The following is a 24,383-nucleotide window of genomic DNA, read 5'->3' on the forward strand; positions in this document are numbered from 1 at the left end:
ACTTGAAAACCTCAGTCCTCCACAGAAATGTACACAGACAGACAGATGGACGCACGCAAGAACACAAACTGCAAGCCCTGCTCAGGCCTGAGCCAGTATGGGTGCACAGGGCAGCCCCAGCGCCTAGCTAGTAGGCTGCCCCTGCTGCTGCTGTACAAATATAGAAACCTGAAAAGTGGAGCAGCAGCTTCAGCAGAACAGATTCTGCTCCGAGCTCAGAGAGGGAGGAGCAGGGACCCGAACAGCTTTACCCATACATGGTTGCTGAAAGGGGGCCATTAGTAAAAGCCCAATTATCTCACACACATGCATTCTGTTCACATGCTCCAGACAAAAACCAGAAACACACAGGCTGGTACTTGAAGAAGAGATTGAGAGATTCTATTTCAGTCAAGGAACTTCCCAATAATCTCAGTCACTTACACCAAGAATCCCCCAGCCACGGGAATAGAAAAGACAGTGTGAAAACTTTACTAGGTCAGATTCTCACCAGATCAGCAGTAGCCATGAGGCTTAATTTATCATTTAAATTGTGAAACTGAACATGGAAAAAAAGGGTTATTCCCCATTTGTGTGAACAACCCTAACCTTCACTGGCCCTTTGCTGTTTTCAGAATCAAGATCTCATTCCAACTCTAAGACTATGTTTTGGGGTCTTTGGGGGGAGGCAGCAGATGACACAACTTAAACTCTGATGTAATTTTTAAAAAATATTTATTTATTTTGGGGGGGAGGTGCAGAGGGAGAGACTCAAGCAGACTCCCTTATGGGGCATGGAACCCAATGCAGGGCTAGATCGCATGACCCCAAGATCATAACCTGAACCAAAATCATGAGTCAAACACTCAACCGAGTGAGCCACCCATGTGCCCCTCTGATGTAATTTTAAAAACATAATTTCCCAAGATGCTGGTTTATATAACTGGAAGCCAAATATTTATTTTCCAAAAATTACTTTGCTTTGAACAATTCATTCAGATTTATCTCAGTGTAAAGTGTATGAAAAGCTCAATTTCTGGCCAGAGTGAGCTCTCCCAAGATTTAAAAAAATGCATGGCTGATTGGATCCATGATTCCATACTTTAGCTCGTAGTGTCAACTGAGTATTTACCATGCACTGTCTATATTCAGTATTACAGAGGTTAAACAACAATCGTAATCACTGACTCCCAACACTTACTATCTAGTTCTGAGGTAAGACTAACACATGAGATAATAAGGGCTGATAGCATCTGACTAGTGCTAAAGTGTGGGGTACCAACTATAAACGTTATACAAATTAAGAAAAAGACAGGACAGACAGACCTAGATCTTCCTCCACAGGCCCCACCTACCAGCACTCACTAAAGGCACCCATCATTATCTTAAACATGAGGCTATAATATTTGAACTGGGTGATTTCTAAGGTCCCTCCATTTTTGAAATTCTTTGAGTCTGTAATTTAAAAATGTAAAGTTAAAAAAAATGTTTAGTTTCTGCCGACTTCAGAGAAAATCTATTCTAAAAAAAGAAAAATGAATTCAGACCATAACTCAGCATCCACTCTAACATCTCTCATATCACACTTTCAGGAAACATATTCTTCTATCTCAGAAATCTCTGCCTAGCCTTTTGAGGGAATTTTACACCACCTTTAAAAGAAGGAGAAAAAAAAGGGGGTGCCTGGGTGGCTCAGTCAGTTAAAAGTCCGACTCTTGATTTTGGCTCAGGTCATGATCTCAGGGCCATGAGACTGAGCCCTGCGTCAGGCTACACACTGGGCATGGAGCCTGCTTAAGATGATATTCTCTCTCTCCCCCACCCGGCCCCTTGACTCCCCACCCCCCAAAAAAGAAAAAAAATGTTGATGCTGATATACTGAGATCTTTGATTACAAAATACTGCCAGTCATTCAGCATGAAGGGGAGCTCCAGAGAACAGAGCCCTGCCTAGTTCCTTCCCATCACTGAACTGTCTGATATATATGTGTGCATGAGCCCAAGCTTATGGGGAATAAATACAAAAATACACTAGGGAACCCCCCAGTAAGGCACTTCCCCCAAAACTTAAAACTCTTCACATTCTCAAGATAAAACATATCCACCATAATTACTTGCTCTAATATATTTTATCAGCAAACTAACCATTTGGAATTTGGACATTTTTTCTTTGTTCCTTGTAGGTAATGTAGTAATGATGAGCAAAGAATGCTAAATGATAGCAAACTTCTCAATCCCACTACCTAGATCTCCTAATGCAAGGCAAAGCCTTGTCCACACCGTCTGATATACTGAAAAAGAGAAGAACACATCAGGATTCCAGCAGTAGATGCACTTTTCATGTTCAACAAAACACAGACATGCAAGCATTCAACATTTTATTAAAAATCTCTTAATTGCATATAGTGGTTTATATAGATTTAGCCTGCCTTCCTTCCTTCCTTCCTTTTCTTTCTTTCAATTTTATTTGACAGAGAGAGACAGCCAACAAGAGAGGGAACACAGCAGGGGGAGTGGGAGAGGAAGAAGCAGGCTCCCAGGGAAGCAGGGTCCCTGGGATCATGCCCTGAGCCAAAGGCAGACACTTATTAACAACTGAGCCATCCAGGCGCTCCAGATATAGTTTTTCTGAGCAGCCTGTTTTGATTTCTCAAAAAGTAACTTATTGTGAATTAATATGCTACTTTTTGGATAAGAGCACAACTTCAATTATCTATTACGTACTTTACCGAGGTTACTTATGTGAAGGCAACTAGGTAAAAATAAAGAACACAATGCAAAAGACCACAACTGTATATACCAAGGATGATTACAGTACGACCTCAAAATGGCTATAAACACCTATTGTGTGGCCTTGGGCTACTCATTTCTTCCTCATTTCCCATTTCCTCAAGTGAAAAATAGTACCAGACCAGAACAGCAGTCCGTATCTAAGGATTCAGAATTCACGGATAGTTCATGGATATTCCATAAACTCCCTTATATTATGTGCAAAATTTTACATATATATGTAGATTGTATTTATGTATAGTTGAACCTTGAACACGGGTTTGAACTGCACAGATCCACTTGCTTGATTTTGATACAGTATAGTACTATAAATGTATCTTCTCTTCCTTATGATTTTCTTAGTAACATTTTTTCTGCAGTTTAGTTTATTGTAAGAATTAAGCATGTATGGGGCGCCTGGGTGGCACAGCGGTTAAGCGTCTGCCTTCAGCTCAGGGCGTGATCCCGGCGTTATGGGTTCGAGCCCCACATCAGGCTCCTCTGCTATGAGCCTGCTTCTTCCTCTCCCACTCCCCCTGCTTGTGTTCCCTCTCTCGCTGGCTGTCTCTATCTCTGTCAAATAAATAAATAAAATATTAAAAAAAAAAAAGAATTAAGCATGTAATACATATACAAAATATGTGTTAACTTTATGTTATCAGTAAGGCTTCCTAGTCAATAGTAGGCTATTAGTAAAGTTTCTGGAACATCAAAAGTTGTAAGCGGGTTTTCTATTATGCCGGGTCAGCACATTCCTAATCCCTGCATTGTTCAAGGGTCAACTGTACTTATTTATTTATAAGGGAAATAGGTCGTAACTTTTGACGAGATTTTCAAAAGGGGGTCCATGATCCAAAACAGATTTAAGACTAAACAATATACAGTCTGTTCCACCTAAAACATCCTTTTATCTCCTCTTGTACTTCCTGGTCCAAAAAAAGGGAGTCCTCATGACTAAACCCAGTCAAGAATAAACAAGTTACCCTGGCCAAAAATTACACAAAATAACGTATTCCAATTCAAACTGAATTGTTTTTAGTTGACAGACTAACATTACAATACTTATTAAAAAAAAAAGTTTTCAAGCAAGTTACCACTATAGCTCATCTCAGGAGGCTCACATGAGACCAGAATTCCTCAGGTGTGTTAGGGATATCCCACTATATAGTTCCTCTCTTAGCAGCTGCACTTTTTTAAAAGGTAAAGCTTCCAGTTTCCTACTTCTAATTCTATCCTGTAGCAAAGAAAGTAATAGGAGACAAGTACAGAGGGAAAAAAACTAGAGCGTGGAAGACTGCAGTGAAGAAGACTGATAATAGGCAATCAAAGAAGCTACCCATCCTGTTAGCAAGACGCAATATGTGAGAATGGCCGCTGCCTAATATCTCAACTTGTAAAAAGTATATTAAACAGAAGAAGAAATTAGCCTCCCTCTAAGACAATAAGGGAAAAATGTGTGTCTGTTGCTCAACAATTTAAGCCTAAAATTTTTAGGTTCTCATGGCAACCTAAGTCATCACACTGCACATACTGTATATAAAGCACATATTTAGAGGCTTAACTAGTAAACTCAAAATGTGACATATGTGCAATGTGGGCGACTACATTATTCTGGGAACTTTAACTTTAAAATCTCCCAACTTTATTCTGCAGCCCCAAAGATGATATAATAGAGTCAACTATGCAGAAGGTGCAAGCTCAAGGAAGAGGTACAAAGAACATAAATAGAAGCAAAGAGATGAAAGACAAGAAAATTCAGGCTATTGGAAAAAGTTTCTGAACATGACTCCCCTACTGTGAATCAACCTGTAAACGGAGGCTTAAAAAACAAGATCGCTAGTGAGGACATATATCAAGTTAGCATTTGGGACACTCTCATGCGGGCCCAGACAAAAGAGGACATGGTCATAGACCAGACAGACTGCTTGGTAAATATGGCACTGACTGAAAGGCCCCCTGGAAAGACTGGGGTTCTCTTTCTCTCTCTTTTCTAGGAGCTCATGGACTATGGCTGCTTAGCATTAAGAAGTAATTTTCTGGGGCACCTGGGTGGATCAGTTGGTTGAGCACCAGACTCGATTTTGGCTCAGATCATGATTTCAGGGTCATGAGATGAGCCCTCACACAGAGCTCCGTGCTCAGTGGGGAATCTGTTTGAGATTCTCTTTCTCCATCTCCCTTGCATTCTCTCTCTCTCAAATAAATAAGTAAATCTTAAAAAAAAAATTATGAAGTAATTATCAGAGCCAAAAGGATGGCTGTGGGGCATTAGAGTTGGGAGAGAGTGACTTGATTTTAAAAAGGGGGGGGTGGGAGGAGATGACAATCTTTAATGTCACATCATGTCTCACAGGGAACCAAATAAAGCTGTAACATCCAGTTTTCTGATCTATTAAATGACCCACGAGAGGGATACCTGCACCTATCTGCCAATAGGAACTTTATTATGATCTATGCATTTCTTTTGAAAGACTTGAGGATGCTATGAATGCTACCTACCTTAAAATCTGATTTCCATGTCACTTCTGTTAAGGGTAAATTACTTCCACTTTTCGATAAGAAAACAGGCAAACACTTTAGTTAAGGTACACAAAAAATATCTTACATCAGGGCAGTTAATAGATGTGCCTACTTTCCTAACTCTTCCACCCAAGAACTTCTAGAATGAGATACTGAATTTACATCACTGATTTAATGGTTAAAAATTATATTACCACATGAAAAGGTGTGGCTACAAATAAATTATTACTGTTATGAGACTGGGCCTCGACAAGCAAGAAAAGTACAGGAAAAGAGCACAGTATCTGTAGTGTGGACTGGCAGCCCCACGCTGTCCTACCACTTAATAGCTGCATGCCCCAAATAAGTTACTCTCCTCAGCGAGGTTACTAACACCTCAAATTTCCTTGTCTGCCAAATGGTAAGGATACAACCATCTCTCTCTTCTTCCATCCCACCCCTGTCTCTGTCTGTCTCTCCTCCCTCCCCCATCAATATGAAGTCTAACAACTTCTTTCATGACACTACAATTTGGCATATTTTCTAATCAAGAAAAACTTCGCAGGGGCGCCTGGGTGGCACAGCGGTTAAGCGTCTGCCTTCGGCTCAGGGCGTGATCCCGGCGTTATGGGATCGAAGCCCCACATCAGGCTCCTCCACTATGAGCCTGCTTCTTCCTCTCCCACTCCCGCTGCTGTCTCTAATAAATAAATAAAATCTTTAAAAATAAATAAATAAAAATTAGTAAAATGATGAAACATGTATTATTCCTTTTATTTTTCCCAAGGAAATTACGTATTGGACATGACCATGCAGAGTGCTGGGCACTTTCCGCAGGGTGAAGATGATTCCCTAGGTTTCTCTCCTTCCAGTAAGGATTGAGTGAATATTTACAAGCTCCTCAACCCATTGCAATGATGCCAAAAGTTTTCCAGTTACCTTAATTCACTATNAAAAAAAAAAAAAATTTTTAAAAAAAAAAAAAAAAAAAAAAGAAAAACTTCGCAAATGAACTTTTATGCAAAAATTCACTGGTCAAATTAGAAGCCACAACTACTAAGTAATAAATATGTTTTAGAATAAAAAGGAAAAGGGCACGGGGGATAAAGGTACCATTAGAGAGTTCTTTCAGAGCCAGGCCAAACCTACTAATGACTAAAATATTTGATTACCTTAATTACCTTGGCTGCACAACAAGTGCTGGTGGTCATGAAATTCCAGAATATTAAAAACTCAGCCACATTTTCATTATAGCATTCTCTACTGTGTTGAAGTCAAGACAGCAAAAGACTGCCAACAGCATTTTCACTTTAATTTTCTGGTAAGACAAAAAGAAAAGTTAATCTTGGAGCCAAATTCTCCATTTTTAGGTATGGTAAATTCTTCGAGGAAAAAATATCTGTGTTATAAGAAACTGAAAAATTTCTGTATATCTTAGAAAATATGCATATGTGCTTTTCTTAAAAGGTATATATATAAAAAAAACACCTCAGTCTAATAATTTTTTTTTAAGTAGGCTCTACGCCCAACGTGGTGCTTGAACTCATGACCCCGAGATCAAGAGTCACATGCTCCACCTACTGAGGCAGCCAGATGCCCCTGAAGCTTATAATTTTAAATGTTTACCTATTACTACCTTTCAAGCAAGTCTGAAAGAGGAAAAGTGAAATAAAAAGCTGAAGCCCTCTCTGACAAGGGCATTTGATGACTGGCATAGTGAGCAACAGGACATTCAAAAAAGTAGACCAAGGGGCGCCTGGGTGGCACAGCGGTTGGGCGTCTGCCTTCGGCTCGGGGCGTGATCTCGGTGTTGTGGGATCGAGCCCCACATCAGGCTCCTCCGCTGTGAGCCTGCTTCTTCCTCTCCCACTCCCCCTGCTTGTGTTCCCTCTCTCGCTGGCTGTCTCTCTATCTCTGTCAAATAAATAAATAAAATCTTTAAAAAAAAAAAAAAAGTAGACCAAAAAGTGCTTTTTTGGGGGCGCCTGGGTGGCACAGCAGTTAAGCATCTGCCTTCGGCTCAGGGCGTGATCCCGGTGTTATGGGATCGAGCCCCACATCAGGCTCCTCCGCTATGAGCCTGCTTCTTCCTCTCCCACACCCCCTGCTTGTGTTCCCTCTCTCGCTAGCTGTCTCTATCTCTGTCAAATAAATAAATAAAATATTTTTTAAAAAAATGAATAAATAGAATCCTTAGCTTTCCTCATCTAATTAAAAAAAAGTGCTTTTTTGGCATATGTGATTAATAAATGCCTAAATAATGTTGGTTTTGAACCCAAAACTCACTTTTATGTAAATGAACCTACTCTATACAAAAGCATTCATAAATGCACCACAAAATACAAAACCACTTGCCTATTTGGCTTTTGCTTTTAATATATTGAGGCCTCTTTGATACTCCAGCTTACAATCAATTTCATCTTATTAAGCACATTATAAAATACTTTAAGCTGAATATAACATTTATCAATCTCTTCCCTCCCACCCATTAGAAGGCTAGCTTGTTCCAAATATGGCATTACCTTTTCAAAGTTCTAGGGTTTAGGCAGGACATAATTCTTTTAAAGAATTATCTATCTTGTCATGACTGACAAGCATGATTTAAATGGAGACAAAGAGGCTACTGAAAAATATTCAGGTCTGATTTTTAATTACTATTTTATTAGAGGAGAAAAATAAAGCATATAGCTTTAAAATTTCCCATGTAAAACTATCTTCTCTTTGAACTCAGGCAGTGGGGTTCTTGCTAACTAAACAGATAACCCCCACCTGAGGGAAGAGGCAGAGGTTGCCTGCCCAAGATGGTGCAGTAGAGACTCCTTTGCTGGGTAGAAAGTTTCTCTGCATAACCTCTAAGGTCCTTTCCTAACCTCAGAAATTGAGACTTCATTTATGAAAAGTAGAGGCATGGTAAATGCAAGGTGTAAATAGAGACAGCAGAACATTATAATGGAAAATTAGAAGGCCTAGGCTAGAATCCTGCTTCTGCTTCTATGTGAACCTAAGTAAGGCATTTCACTTCCCTCGTTTGCAAAATGAAAGGATTAGAGAAGAAAAATCTCTCAAGATTTTAACCTTTTGAGCCTATGGCTTCCTCCTATGCCTGCCTTGGCCACCCACCACCTTCCCACTGCTGCACCTTACCATAATTAGGCAGCTTTTTAAAGCATCTAATTAATGGAACACAGAAATTAAAACCTTTAACTTTCTATTTCTGTCTCGTTTCAAATGTGCAACAGCATTTTATCAAGGAGTAGTTAATGCCACACAGTTCTTGATATACTGGCTTTTCTCTGAACTCCAGTGACAGTTACAGTGACAAGTTGTAAGCAAGGAGGCTGTTACCATGGGGACCCACTAGGATTCCTGGGGGTGGATCCAGCAGGCTTTTTTTTTTTTTTTTTTTGTCCAAAGCATTTTTTGATGTTCTGGATCTGGCAATTCAGAAAGCCTGATTCAATTTTTTTTCAGCAAGCTATCTTCAACAAATATTATCATGTAGTATACAATGCTGAAGAAATATTAGAAACTGTTTTAGTGACTCTCTTGCAAAAGGATGAAATATATTCAAGTCTTAACCTTTCCCCCATTTATAAAAACAAATAAATACAAACTCAATAGTTTCAGTGACTTATGTATGCTATTTCTTTCCAGATCACCATTTTGCATACAATGTATTTAGAATTTTTCCTATCCAGACTTCAGAGTTCTCCAAAGCAAGTTTCTACATGATTATATTAGAAATGTATCAAACATACAAAATATAATAAATAAAATGGATGATTAAATAAGATAAACTGGGCCAGAACAGAGAAGTGTACATTTAAATTCCAAGCCTGCCTCCAAAATCGCTGTGCATGGACAAAGGGGATGTATATCAGGGAGATGAACTGCTACTTCCAGCTAAATGTGTGCTGCCACTCAGCTTCCCCTGAGACCCATTCTGTTAGAAGATACCTTAAGAAAACAGATCGTTTACAAACCTGATCTGTGGATCTGGTTTGTTCACAGAAGTTGAAGCAGTCTGAACTCAAAAGAAAACATTTTTCTAAGTTGTACGCTTCCTGGAACAGAATGCAGTCTTTCTCTAGGTCTTACTTAGGCCAGAGCTAAGTTACACCAGACAAATGAACATTAATAAATAAAAATAGCACTTGATTTCAATAAGAAGTTTGCAGGCTTTTTTTTTTATTGCACTTGTAAATGTATCCAGAGGGAATTAAACAGAAACAGTACATGATAAAACAAATACATAATAAACACCGTGTCTTTCCATGATTATTTCCCATAAATCTTAAAGGGGAAGTACAGAAGGACAAAGCCAGAGCACAGTTTTGCCACATTAGTTTAATACCAGCCTAAAGGCTTGAAAAAAGAGAGACTCAGGCCACAGGACATGAGAGGAAGCAAACTCCTGAGGGCTTTACTCGTTTTTACTACTGGTTTACAATTTCCTTGATTTTATTTTTAAATGCATGTCTTGGCCCAGAAAAGCAAGAGAGCACAGACTGCCAGCAGTATCAGATTCTCCTTTTCTTATTCTCTGGAGCTAGAGAAAACAGAGCCAGAATCAGGGTTGTCTAGAAGCCTTCTGATTTTGTCCAGGCCATATACAATATGAGGTTTCAAGATCACAGAGGTACACAAAGGCTTTTATAGTACAAATCTTAGCCAACTTAATGTCTTTCAATGGAAAGCTCCTTATATTTTTTTTCAGAAAACTCCTTGAAGTACTGATTATCTTCAAAAGACAATGATTTGAACAAATAAAATTCTCAGAACTTCAATTTTAGATTTTCTTCCTATTCCTCAGTACTGAATGGTCTCAAAACATAAAATTAAAGTGCCATTTGACCAGACATGGAATATTTAAAAAATACTTATTGAGTCTCTACTTTGTACAAGGGCCCAATATCACTGAGCACTAAGGACAAAACTTCCTCTCTGCAGAGCATTCAGCTCAATATCATATGTGCACTCCATGAAGGGTTAACACTGGTTAGGTACACAGTCACAACAATCAGGTTGGCCTCCACTGTGAAACAATGTCTTCCAGTTTTTTCTACCCTGCAAATCCATTCCTTCCTGGTTGTATGCAAACCCACATTTAGAAGCTGGCTCTAGTCTCTTAATTTCTGCTCCTAAGTATTACAGGGAAATTTCACATTTTTCTGGAATAAAGTCTTTCAACTTACTAAATATCAAATGATCATAGGAAGAAAAAAACTAGAAGCCTTAAACTATATTTCTCAGAGCTTCCCTCTCTCCCTCATTAACATTTCTCAAAGAGAAAAACACCACTGTGATGCCCCTATTACAGATCATTCATGAAGTTACTGAGCCGAGACCAGACAGACTCCATCAACTGGGCACACAGCCACTCACCATTACCCTTTGTTTAAAGTCTCAACTGCCATTCAACTCACATTATTGTATTCCATTCAAGTCCATCAACTTTCCTTAAGAGGAAACAATCAGGAACTAAAACAAATGTGTTACTCAACTAGAAAAGAAGAACTTAATCCATATGCCTCACAAAAAATTCTTTTAAAATGATGGCTCACCTTAAGATTCCCTGAAATGGCAGTATTTTATTATCAGTTGCGTATGCTGAAATAAACTAAATAGATAAACTAAACAAATAATCATTAAAAACGTGTAAAAACAAAACCTCAATCTTGATTTGGCAAAGCACAAGAGAGTGCTCTACACACCAAAAGCTACAACATAGGTGAAATTCTACACTACAGACAGAGGAGCCAAGACCTCAAGCAGACTAAGGGAGGCTGGGGGGGTAGGGGACACCTGTTGGGGGCAAAGGGCAATCTTCCAAAGAGCCATGATCCTAGACCTAACTATTCTAAAATTCAAATGAATCTAAGAAATGTTAGAGCTCTGTACTCTTTTCAAAGCTTTTGGTTGTAATTAAGAGAAACCTTCAAGCTAGCCTAAGCAAAAAAAATGGAACTAATCGAAAGGATACTGGAGTATCTGAAAGAATCCAAAGGCAGAAAGTACAACAGGCCACACTTTGGAAAGGCTTTAAGCACCTAGGTTTCTAGTCTGCATGTGGATGGCTTCCTCTCTCTCCAGAGGTGCATTTCTCATCTACACTTCTTTCAGGATGAATCTACTTAATTATCCCTCCTTGCAGACTGGCCTTCACTGCTTCCTGATATATGATGAGCTTCGACTTGACTGTGCATGTGAATTTATATGTTTCAACTTCTCTGAATTCAGGTTATCTGTTTGTTCCCTAAAGACTTAAATCTCAGGGCACCTGGAAGGCTCAGTCAGTTAAGCTTCCGCCTTCGACTCAGGTCATGATCCCAGGGTTTTGGGATGGAGCCCCGCATCAGGTTCCCTGTTCAGCAGGGGCTCTGCTCCCTCTCCCTCTCCTCCCTGCTTGTGTTCTCTCTGTCTCTCAAGTAAATAAAATCTTAAAAAAAAAAAAAAAAAGACTTAAGTCTCAGTCACAATCTCAAATTCCTAGGAGAAACTGATTTGCCCAGCTTGAGTAAGGCATCTACCTCTGGTCCAGTAAGCTGTTAAAAGAATGGCTAGGTCAGAGTATAAATTAGTGTAGGGACTATGTGCCTGACTCCTCAAATGTTATATAATACATGATGTGCCTGGCTGGCTCAGTCAGGAGAGCATGTGACTCTTGATCTTGGGGTCGTGAGTTCAAGCCCCACATTAGGCCTGGAGCTTACTTTAAAAAATTTTTTCTGGGGAGATGCCAAAGTGGCTCAGTCGGTTTAGCACCTGCCTTCACCTTAGGTCATGATCCTGGGGCCCTGGAATCGAGTCCCACACTGGGCTCCTTGCTCAGCGGGGCGCCTGCTTCTCCCTCTGCCTGCCACTCCCCTGCTTGTGCTCTCTCTGACAAATTAATAAAATCTTTAAAAAAATTTTTTTTAAGTTATGTAATACACTAAGCAAGGAAATCTCCATGCTCAAAAAAGCTTAAAATCTTGCTGAAATGAAAAAAAAAGTCTCTAGTAAAATACTAAATAATATCCTACAATACAGTATTGGAATGGACGGGCAGGAAAAGCTTCATGAGAAACTGTGCACTAAATGACAAACAGAAATTTAACCATGAGCAGGGAAGGGCTGACAAATGAAAAATGCAATGCCTGCTCCTCTTTCTCTTAGCCATCTAAGAAATACAGACCTAAGGAATAGTCTTCTATCACATAAACAACCTCCAGTGAAACACCCTTGCTGAAAACCTGCTATAAGGCTTAAAATGGTTGTATGATCACAAAACAGTACTGCTTCAATATGCAGTACTAACCAGCTAGCTGAAGATGTCAATTACACATTTTCAAGTTGCTTGTCACCACTACCCTGACTTCCTTTCACTCTCCAGACCCCTAAGATTCTTGATCAGACAGCAGCATTCAGAATCGGGCAGGCAGCCAATAGAAGGCACAGGTGTTTCTCACTAGCAATATCCCACCCAATTTAGCATGGTAAGTTGGCAGCATCACACAGACAGAAGTGATGCAGGAGAGAAAGAAACAGTAGCCAAGCTATGTAATAGTAGTGTGGGGGAGGGGACTGGAGCAAAAAAGAGGAATGTTTTCCACATAAAAGAGCTACAAGTACAAAGAAACTGGGAAAAGCCTACAGTAAATTATCTGTACAAAACAGAAACTAGCAGGGGCGCCTGGGTGGCTCGGTCGTTGGGCATCTGCCTTCGGCCCAGGGTGTGATCCCAGAGTGTTGGGATCGAGCCCCACATCGGGCTCCCTGCTCTGCTGGGAGCCTGCATCTTCCTCTCCCACTCCCCCCCTGCTTATATTCCCTGTCTCGCTGGCTGTCTCTCTCTCTCTCTGTCAAATAAACAAAAATCTTAAAAAAAAAAAAAGAAACAAACAAACAAACAAACTAGCAAAAACTTAACAGATGTCCAAATAATATTGGGTTAAAAAAGACAGTCTACTCACTGTAGGCTCTTAGTTACCCCACATTATCGCCAAAATATCACACATTCCCACAGTCTCAGCAAGAGCTTGCTTCAATCTCACAGGAAGCAAAAAGGTAAAAAAACAATGAGAAAGTGGTGACAGTTTCTAATTTAGCGATTCTTTTGCTGAAGAGTAGCAATGTCATGTAAATGGAAACTACTGACCTTCCAAAATTAGAAGTATAACACTATAAAATTAAACAGCTTTGGAATCCAAAAACTTTATTTTGTATAATCCCCAAACTAAAGACATTTCTCAACTTGAAAATAAAATTTCAATAGAGTTTCAACATAGGGCAAAAGTGATATTCAACTCCATTTTGTCAAAGCTGAACACAGCTGTTAAGAGTAGGCAGTCCATGGAGGTCAGAAAGTTAGTGAACAGGGGCGCCTGGGTGGCACAGCGGTTAAGCATCTGCCTTCGGCTCAGGGCGTGATCCCGGTGTTATGGGATCGAGCCCCACATCAGGCTCCTCCGCTATGAGCCTGCTTCTTCCTCTCTCACTCCCCCTGCTTGTGTTCCCTCTCTCGCTGGCTGTCTCTATCTCTGTCAAATAAAAAATATGAAATCTTTAAAAAAATAAAAAGAAAAAAGAAAGTTAATGAACAGTTCCTTCAAAGGCCACTCTGCACCTATGAACACATCCCAAAGCGGCATATTAAAATTAAGCGAGATCCATCAGATCTCACTGCAGTCTCTAAACTAGAACTCACCATTTTTCTTTATATGCTGCCATTATTTTCTAAGTGGAGGGAAAGAAAAATCAAAATGTTACAATCTAAAAGCTGTTCCGAAAGTGAGTCCATTTCCCATAAAGTGGGGAGGTCAGCTGATAGAAGGTTACATCAGAACTTCACAAAGTTCTAAGCACTAAAGTGTTTTCAATCATTTTAGATACTGAAATAACTTATGCAGGGGCGCCTGGGTGGCACAGCGGTTAAGCGTCTGCCTTCGGCTCAGGGCGTGATCCCGGTGTTATGGGATCGAGCCCCACATCAGGCTCCTCCGCTATGAGCCTGCTTCTTCCTCTCTCACTCCCCCTGCTTGTGTTCCCTCTCTCGCTGGCTGTCTCTATCTCTGTCAAATAAAAAATATGAAATCTTTAAAAAAATAAAAAGAAAAAAGAAAGTTAATGAACAGTTCCTTCAAAGGCCACTCTGCACCTATGAACACATCCCAAAGCGGCATATTAAAATTAAGCGAGATCCATCAGATCTCACTGCAGTCTCTAAACTAGAACTCACCATTTTTCTTTATATGCTGCCATTATTTTCTAAGTGGAGGGAAAGAAAAATCAAAATGTTACAATCTAAAAGCTGTTCCGAAAGTGAGTCCATTTCCCATAAAGTGGGGAGGTCAGCTGATAGAAGGTTACATCAGAACTTCACAAAGTTCTAAGCACTAAAGTGTTTTCAATCATTTTAGATACTGAAATAACTTATGCAGGGGCGCCTGGGTGGCACAGCGGTTAAGCGTCTGCCTTCGGCTCAGGGCGTGATCCCGGTGTTATGGGATCGAGCCCCACATCAGGCTCCTCTGCTATGAGCCTGCTTCTTCCTCTCCCACTCCCCCTGCTTGTGTTCCCTCTCTCGCTGGCTGTCTCTATCTCTGTCAAATAAATAAATAAAATCTTTAAAAAAAAAAAAAAAAAAGAAAGAACTTATGCAGTACTCAGTCTCCCCTAACTAGGCTTTCTCATTCTCTTTTTGAGGGGGAAAAATGTCTACTTTTAATGTTACTTTTCATATTTATAAAAATCATGGTCTCTGAATAAAAATATTTAAACAATCAGAGGCATCTGGCTGGCTCAGTCAGTAGAGCATAGGACTCTTCTCTCGGGGTTGTGAGTTCAAGCCCAACATCAAGTGTAGAGCTTACTTTAAAAAAAAAAAAAGGTAAAACAATGGTCATTCTGAAGGAAAAAAACACCCATGCCTCAATGCCTCAAGAAAATTTTGATATTTATCCCTTTGGCCTATGAGGTAAAATTTTTAGGGAGAATTAAAGATTGCCTTAGCAGAAAGAATATGTTAAGTCAATATGAATTTTATGATGAATATAAAACATTCTTGAAAATTTTTAGTTCTGGAATTCAAATAAGTTTAAAATAAACAGATATACACTCATGGCCTCCATAACATAGCAGAGATTAAAAAATAACTATAGAGCAGTTCTGTTGATTAATTCTGTAAGGAAACCTCTACTTTAAAGACATTTTAAGGGTGCCTGGGTGGCTCAATCAGTTAAGTGTCTACCTTCAGCTCAGGTCATGATCCCGGGGTCCTGGGATCGAGTCCTACATCTGGCTCCCTGCTCAGCAGGAAGCCTGCTTCTCCCTCTCCTCTGCCCCTCCGTCTGCTGTGCTCTCTCTCACTTGCTCTCACTGGCCCACTCTCTGTGTCAAATACATAAAATCTTAAAAAAAAAAAATAAGAGACATTTTAACAGCCAATTTCATTACAAGGACAAAGTTAGAATTACAAAGAACTCATCCCGTAAACTGTCTTTGGCAAATTACAAAGCTCAAACAAGGATTCTTCCTACAACACAGTTTACAAAGCAAACAACTAAACTGATTTTGAGTACCTCTTTCATCTACATTACTACTCTAAATACTAGAGCCTGCTCTCTCTCCCTCCATGCCTAAAACTAGTTAGCTAATTAGAAAGAGACTCAGGTGATCCTATTACAAATCCAGTAATATACTCACCTGTATTTTTCAGTTTTCTATGAACATGAGACTCCTATCAAGAGACTCTCATGTGAGAAATACAGTGAAGATGATCTAGGAAACCACATTACCCAAGTATTCCAGAGGGAACAATGAGCTAAAAGGTTCTATGGGGAAGGATGGCCTGTAGAGCAAAACATTTCAGATGCACAAATTGGACTTTAGGAAACAATCTTATCCCTTAAGCCTGCAAAAAGGAAAATGTGAAACAAAGTACACCCAAAAGGGGAAACAAAATGAACACTAACTTACTTACTGCCTGTTTATGTATGGCCCTGCTAGGCATTTTAACTGTGCTGTTTTATTTGGTTCAACTGTGTTACTGACTCATGAGATAAATATATGCCTATTTTTACAGATGAAAAAAGGAAATATTATCAGCACTTTACCAGGCACTGCTCAGTGCTAAGCATTAGTTATCTCCATTAATTCTCACATTACCATTCCAAGTTGGTATCTCCATTTTAAAGATGGAAGAAAAACAGGCCCAGAAATGTTAAAGGTGACACAGTGAAGGCGCCAATTTTTAAGCTCACTGACTGCAGCAGTCACACCTCTCTCTCCCAGGATATGGTTATAAATCCCATTCAAATAACATCATTCTTTCAAGTCACAAGTTTCCATTTTAAGGACTAGAAAATCAAAGATCAAATCTCAATTATGGGGAGAGTAATTTTCCAGGTTTTAACAAATTTCTTGTTTCTGTTTTACTTGACCATTTCAGCATGCCATAGCACCTCTAGGAAGAAATGCGCAGGTTAATACAGGATTATACTAACAGCAATCAACCTTGGCAGCTGTGAGAAGTCCCATTCAAAGGGGCACCTGGGTGGCTCTGTCAGTTAAGTGGACTCTTGATTTCGGCTCAGGTCATGAAATCGGGGTCCTGAGCTTGAGCCCCGAGCGCCCTGCATCAGGCTCCACTCAGCGCAGAGTCTGCTTGTCCCTCTCCCTCTGCTCCTTCCCCCATGCACACACACTCTCTCTCTCTCTCATATAAATAAAACAAACAATTAAAAAAAAAAAAAGAAGTCCCATTCAGAAAAACTACATTGGATTTAATCTCTGGTTTAAATTATATTTCTGAAATACTTAAATTTCATAATACATTCTATTATTTAAAATAACCAAAAATCAAAAAATAGTTTTGAACAAAAGAATGGTTTCATGTTGTTTGAAGAAAAAGTATGTACGTCCTCCCTGACACTAAATAAAGTCCGACATATTAAGTACTGTGAGGGCTGTAATAGCTCTTTGGGACAGTGTCTGACTGAATAAAACTTCCAGTTCATCCCACACCCCAAAGACTAATATTAAAATTCCCTTGATAACTGGAGAGGAGGAAAATGGAGTAGGAGGCTAGGTCCAAAAAGCAAAGAGAAGTAGATAAGCAGATCAAAATCAGTTACGAACCTCAAAAAAAAGAGCAAGCAGAAGTTCATCTTAAAAAGAAAGCTTTTCGTGTATGAGAATACTCTGAATAGCTTTGTTCATACTGAAACAAACCAGGAGGCCTTATGATTACCTTAAAAATGCTCTTACCCTAAAAGTATTAGTTATTCTAACTAGGCCATTAAACGCCATGTTTATAAAAAACCTATCCCTACACAATATGGAAGACCTGGGTATCAACCCACTCCTCTACCAAAACCACTACCTAGTTACGAAGCAAAGGCAGAAATGTGCCTATTCTTTCTTTACTCTTGGTTCCCTTCATGTGACACTTTTTCTGTACACAACAGAATATTCTGAAAATGATGTACATTCAAAGATTGGAAATTATAGTTAGATTAGAAATGATGCCAATAACTATGACTTGGGTTACCATTATAGACTTTTACACACACTGGTATGTTTGAATTTCAAGAGTTTTGCATATGTCGGTGGACATCCCCCTGTGACTGGCAACCCATATGAAGAGCATGAATTCTAATCAGTTCAACAGCCTTTATGAAAGAGCTCCAAGAGAGGGTGAGGCATCAAGATGAAAGAGACATCCCTAGAGCGCCTGGATGGCTCAGTCAGCTGAACGTCCACCTCTTGGTTTCCGCTCAGTTCATGATCTCAGGATCTTGAGATCGAGCCCCACATGAGGCTCTGTTTCAGACAGGAGACTGCCTGAGATTTCTCTCACTCTCCCTTTGCCCCTTCCTCCGCTCATGCTCTCTCCTGCACTCTCTCAATAAATAAACAAATAAATCTTAAAAAAAAAAAAAAAGGATGAAAGGGACATCCCTGACCTCAAAAAAAGCAGAGAAATTCAGCCACAAAAAAGAATGACATCCTGATACATGCTACTACACTGATGAACCTTGAAAACATCATGCTAACTGAAACAATTCAGACACAAAAGGACAAATATTCTGATTCCAGTTACGTGAAATACCTAAAATAGGCAAATTCACAGAGACTGAAAGTAGTCTAGAGATTACCAGGGGCCAGGAAGAGGACGGAATGGTGAGTTATTGCTTAATGATTACAGAATTTTTATTTCAAATGAAGAAAACATATTAGAAACAGTGGAGATGAGGACTGCATAACACTGTGAATGTACTCAATGGCACTAAATTGTACTCTTAAAAAAAAAAAAAAAGTTTAAATGACCTAAACCCAAAACCATAAAACTCCTAGAAGAAAACATAGGGGAAAAACTTCATGGCATTAGACTTGGCAGTGATTTCTTGGATAAGACACCAAAAGCATAGGCAACGAAAGCAAGAACAGACAAAAGACAAAACCAACACTGAAAAGACACGGGCAAAAGTGTCTGCACATCATATATCTGATCAAGGATCGATATTCACAATATATAAAACAACTACAGCTCAACAAAAAAAAATCATATAACCTGATTTCAAAAACGAACAAAGGACTTGCATAGATATTTCTGCAAAGATGATATACAAATAGCCAACAACCATATGAAAAGGTGTTCAATTATTAATAAGAGAAATGCAAATCAAAACCACAATGAAGTTGGGGCGCCTGAGTGGCATAGCGGTTAAGCGTTTGCCTTCGGTTCAGGGCGTGATCCCAGCGTTATGGGATCCGGCCCCACATCGGGCTCCTCTGCTGTGAGCCTGCTTCTTCCTCTCCCACTCCCCCTGCTGTGTTCCCTCTCTCGCTGGCTGTCTCTGTCTTTGTCGAATAAATAAATAAAATCTTAAAAAAAAAAAAAACTACAATGAAGTAATGCGTGTAAATGTCCAATGACCGTATCGTTCATGTGAAACTAAAATAATATTGAACATGAACTATACTTCAACTTAAAAAAATATCACCTCAAACCCCATTAGGATGGCTACTACTTAACCACATACACACAGAAAGACAAATATTGGCAAGGATGTGGATACTGGAACTCTTGTGCACTGTTGGCGGGATTGTAAAATAGTGCAACCACTATGGAAAACAGTATGAAGGTTCCTCAAAAAATTGAAAATAGAACTACTATATGATCCAGCAATCCCAATTCTGGCAATTATAAGAACTGAAGGAAGGGTCTCTAAGAGATATGTGCACACTCAGAGCAGGACTAATCACAACAGTCAAAAGGTGGAAACTACTCCTGTCCATCAACAGATGAATGGATAAAAAAAATGTGGTATATACATAAAATAGAGTATTAATCAGCTTTTTGGTTTTTTTAAAGTAATCTCTATACCTAATATGGGGCTCCCACCCATGACCTCAAGATTAAGAGTCACATGCTCCGCCCTATGAGCCAGCCAGGTCCCCCAGTATTATTCAGCCTTTAAAAGTAAGGAAATCCTGTCACATACTACAACATGGATGAACCTTAAAGATATTATGGTAAGTGAAATAAGCCAGTCACAAAAAGCCAATACTATATACCTCCACTTTTATGAGGTATCCAAAAGCAGTTAAATTCATAGAAACAGAAAATAGACTGGTGGTTACCAAGGGCTGGGGGAGGAATAAAAGGGGAGTTGTTGTTTAATGGGTACAAAGTTTCAGATTTCCAAGACGGAAAAAGTTCTGAAGATATGTTTCCCATCAATGGGAATGCACTTAATGCCACAGAACTACACACTCAAAAATAGTTAAAATAGTAAGCTTTATGTTGTATTTTTTACATTAAAAAAGGCAAATATATCTGAGGGCCTGGGTGGCTCAGCTGCTTAAGTGTCTGCCTTCAGCTCAGGTCATGATCCCAGGGTCCTGCAATCCAGTCCTGCCCCCACATCAGGCTCCTTGCTCAGTGGGAAGCCTGCTTCTCCCTCTCCCTCTGCCGCTCCCCCTGCTTGTCCTCTCTTGAATGCTGTCAAATAAATAAAATCTTTATAAAAAAATGCAAATATAAAAAATGGTTTAAATGACAATTTTTGTTACATATATTTTACCACAGCTTGTTATTTATTTATTTGGGGGGGTGTAAAAAAGGTGGTTTTATTAAAGCACAGGGACAGGACCCATGGGCAGAAAGAGCTGTCTTTACCACAATTTTTTAAAATTAATAAGGTGGGGCGCCTGGGTGGCACAGCGGTTAAGCGTCTGCCTTCGGCTCAGGGTGTGATCCCAGCGTTATGGGATCGAGCCCCACATCAGGCTCCTCTGCTATGAGCCTGCTTCTTCCTCTCCCACTCCCCCTGCTTGTGTTCCCTCTCTCGCTGGCTGTCTCTATCTCTGTCAAATAAATAAATAAAATCTTTAAAAAAAATAAAAAAAAATTAAAATAAATAAAATAAAATTAATAAGGTAATAGATCAAAACCCACTGAACTGTATGGTATGTGAATTACATCTCAATAAAGCTGTTAAAAAAAAAAAAAAGCTGAGGAAATAGCTTACCCAAATCCTATGATTCCATGTAAGCTTAAAAAGAGCAATTTGTTCAAAGTACCCTGAGCCCTGAGCAGAGGTGACTATGCTCCTACTTCCTGCAACTTCTTCACCAGGGCCAAGTGACAGCTCTTCTCTCCCTTCCCAAGGCACACCATTACCTTCTAACCTCCTCATCTTATTTGGTACAGTCTCACAGGAAAATTAAGTTAAGGAAAGTGCAGCGGCAATCATGGGAAGGGGGACAGAATTCAGAACTTACCATCTACATTTAGCAGGACAGCCCAAATCTTTATTAAAAAAAAAATTTTTTTTTTACATGGTAGACATATGATAAATGTTAGGTCTCTGGCCTTCCTTTCCTCCTTTTCTTTCATCCCAACAAATGTTTAAAAGAGCAACTTTTCTGGGGCACCTGGATGGCTCAGTCTGTTGGTCGGTTAAGTATCCGGCTCTTGGGATCCTGAGATTGAGCGCGGCATCCAGGTCTGCACTCAGAGTGGAGTCCACTTGTCCCTTTCCCTCTGTTGCTCCCCCTGCCCACACACACAGGTGTTCTCACTCTCTATAAATAAATAAGTAAAAATCTTAAAAATAAGTAAGTAAAAGAGCAACTTTTCTGTGCCTGTGCCGGACCTCCACTGGCCCACCTCACATGTCCTGCAGCTATTAAATCCACAGCACCATTTAAAATGTATTTGTTTAAAAAAAAATTAACTGTGTTTGTTAAACCATGCCTATTATATACTATTAAATCTTAAAAACATGTCACAAAACTGTGAGTAGAATAAATTTATTATTTTGGTAAAATAATAACATCTGTCTAGTATAAAAAAAGGACAAGTTAAAGACCAAGGACTAACAATCACTTGAGTGATGGGACTAGGGTGAGTTTCTTCATTTCTTTTCTGTATTTTTGATAATGAATCTGTAGCTTCTGTGATAAGAAAATTAAGTGGAAATCTTTAGAAAAATAAACATTCTGGCTCAAAATCTCACTGTCTGCCTCTTACACCACAGGCACTTTCACAGGTACTGCACTGAAGCTGAATTAGCACCCTAGGAGATAAGACACTATATCCCGCATTTTGCAGATGAGAATAAACTGAGGCTCAGAACAGTTAAGTGACTTGGTCAAGGTTGTATAGCTAGCAACTGACAAAGCAAGAATCATCAGGCCTTTTAACTTCAATCCCAGAGCCCTTTTCATTCCACCACATCTTAAGAGGCAATCTGCATTATTGCTCCTAATTTTTTTTTTTTAATTTATGATGAGACTTTTTTAAGAATACTTGCTATGTAACTTTGGGCAAGTCAGTCACTTAACCTCAGGGGCCTCAGTTTCCTCATCTGAAAAGCAAGATGGAAAAGGTATTTGATCTCTAATAGCCCCACGTGATAATGGATTTTAAGCCCAGGTACCATCTAGGATAAGAAAACCCTACGCGTTGGGGCGCCTGGGTGGCACGGCGGTTAAGCGTCTGCCTTCGGCTCAGGGCGTTATCCCGGCGTTATGGGATCGAGTCCCACATCAGGCTCCTCTGCTGTGAGCCTGGCTTCTTCCTCTCCCACTCCCCCTGCGTGTTCCCTCTCTCGCTGGCTGTCTCTATCTCTGTCGAATAAATAAATAAAATCTTTAAAAAAAAAAAAAAGAAGAAGAAGAAAACCCTACGCGCAAGAACGAAGGATTGGAGAAAAGTTGAGACCTATGCTCTGGGCCAAGAGCCATTCTTAATGGAAACAGGTGGTGGACAGTCAAGAGGAAAAAACCACTGGGGGAACCACAAACTTCCTGGTTAAAGCAACAGCTGAAAGCTCCAGCTCTGCTTTACTAACAGCAATGCTTCAATCTTGGCTAATTCATAATCAGAAACCACACACTGTAAGTAAAGCTAGAAGAGTATAAAAACTGGCATGGGGAGTGTGGGGGGGCGCTCTGGCAATAGTTTATGCCTGCTATGGTAACTTCATGATCTTCCGAGTGGACTCATTAACGTTAAAACAGAAAGAAACCCTGTGTGCTTCTATGTGGAGACGCCTTCTTCCTCACCAAGAAATGTTAAGAAGAATCTGAACTTGCATAGCACTTTAAGAGACGCCACACTTAAGGAAAAGAACCGACCCAACACTTGTGGAAAAGGTGAAAAGAATCCAATTAAAGCCTCTCCAATCTACAAAGAATCAAAGGCAGCGAAAAGACCTTTAAAAGATGAAGTTCCTGTAAAGGATTCGCTGAGTATCTGTAACCTCTTACACTGCAGACATTATAAAGCACTGCCGTTATTTAAAACTGTTATACAGCCTTTCTACTCGAGGTAATACAAGTACAGCTTTAACTCTGCTGGAGAGAAAAAGATTCCATTTTGCTGAAACAGGCTCCGACCAAAATCTTACCACCCTCCCCTCAACTAGGAGGTTGAGCCTGAACCAACGAGAAGCTCCTTGGAACCTGTGCTATAGTCTTAAGAATTAAAACAACACCCTGCCCCAAAGACCGCAACCAAGACATCACCGGCTTTAAATCCAAAGCCAGGTCCCTAGAGAAAAAAAGCTCTTCAATGTGCTCTCCGCGCTCTCGGGTGCGAGATTCCAGCCCTGTTACTAGGCCACGACTGGGTGAGCACCTGATGTGGGGGGAGGGCGAGCCAAGGCCCTAGCGGATCTGGGGCGGGGAACCGGTGGCTCTCGAGAGGAAGCGCTGCCCCCCACAAAGGCAGGGGTCCTGGGCCGCCCTCCAGGGGTCGGCACCAAGAACACGTGGGACGTCAGGAGGAAGGAAGGGATGTCCCGGGCAGACAGCCTGGGTCTGGCACGGCGGCCGGAAAAAAGAGAACGGAGCTACCCCATGGGAAGGGAACGAAGCCCTCGGGGCCCGGAGGGTGAAGGCAGAGGGCGCGGGCAGAAGGGGCAAGGCCACGAGGAGGGCGGGTCTCCCTGGGCGCGGGGGCACGCGCCGGACTAGCGCGGCGGGACCCAGGGAGCGGAGGGCCCCGACCCGCGGGAGGAGATCGCCGACCTGCCCCCGGGGCGCGGGGAGCCAGGAGCGGCCGCGCCCGAAGGGCCCTGTGACCCGCGGCCGCCAGGACCGGACCCGCCCCGCGGCGCCTCCCTCTGCCTCCTTTCCCTCCCTCACTCCCTTCCACCCGCGGCCCGTTAACCCGCGGCCGCCTCACTCACCAGCGGCTGCACCTGAGCCCACCGCTGCCTCAGCTGCTGCCTGCGCCTCCGCAGCCGCCGCCGCCGCCGCCTCGCTGCTGAGGCAGAGTCCCGTGGGAGCCTCCGCGTCCCGCCGCCGCTGCCGCCAGAGCAGAACACCCCAAAATGGCGGCACTTCCGGCACCTACCACCGGCGGGGAGGGCTGAGGAGGAGGAGGGGGAGGGCGGTGAGAGGGATCATACCACCGCGGTGCCGCCCGCAGCGCCGAGCCGAGCTGAGAGCGGCGCAGGGGCGAGCCGAGCGCGCGGCGCTGCAGCGCCCCCTCGGTCTGGGGAGTGAAGAAGCAGCCGCGCCGAAGCCCCCGGGGCTGCGGGCGGAACCCTCAGCCCGGGGAGCTGCAGGAGCGCATCTCTTTGTCTCGGAGCTCTACTGATGGAAAGGGTAGGAAGACCTGGCCTGAGATCTGAAGCT

The 24,383-nt window shown here is 41.2% G+C and overlaps 1 protein-coding gene across 14 annotated transcripts in view; it reads right to left on the minus strand.

Annotated features, from left to right (window-relative positions):
- Nucleotides 1-24,066, minus strand: part of CELF1 (CUGBP Elav-like family member 1) — a 73,461-nt gene extending 49,395 nt beyond the window's left edge. For 6 of the 14 annotated variants that reach the window (XM_034645694.1, XM_034645697.1, XM_034645695.1 and 3 more), the window contains exon 1: nt 23,933-24,064. The gene's annotated coding sequence lies outside the window, so the exon portion shown is untranslated. Of the gene's footprint in view, nt 1-6,418; nt 6,565-23,932 lie in introns of all 14 variants that reach the window. The other 8 variants (XM_034645699.1, XM_034645689.1, XM_034645696.1 and 5 more) reach the window with 4 other exon arrangements.
- Between the last annotated feature and the right edge of the window lie 317 nt (nt 24,067-24,383).

The sequence above is a fragment of the Ailuropoda melanoleuca genome, chromosome 16 (genome assembly GCF_002007445.2).
Source record: "Ailuropoda melanoleuca isolate Jingjing chromosome 16, ASM200744v2, whole genome shotgun sequence".
Classification (NCBI taxonomy): domain Eukaryota; kingdom Metazoa; phylum Chordata; class Mammalia; order Carnivora; family Ursidae; genus Ailuropoda; species Ailuropoda melanoleuca.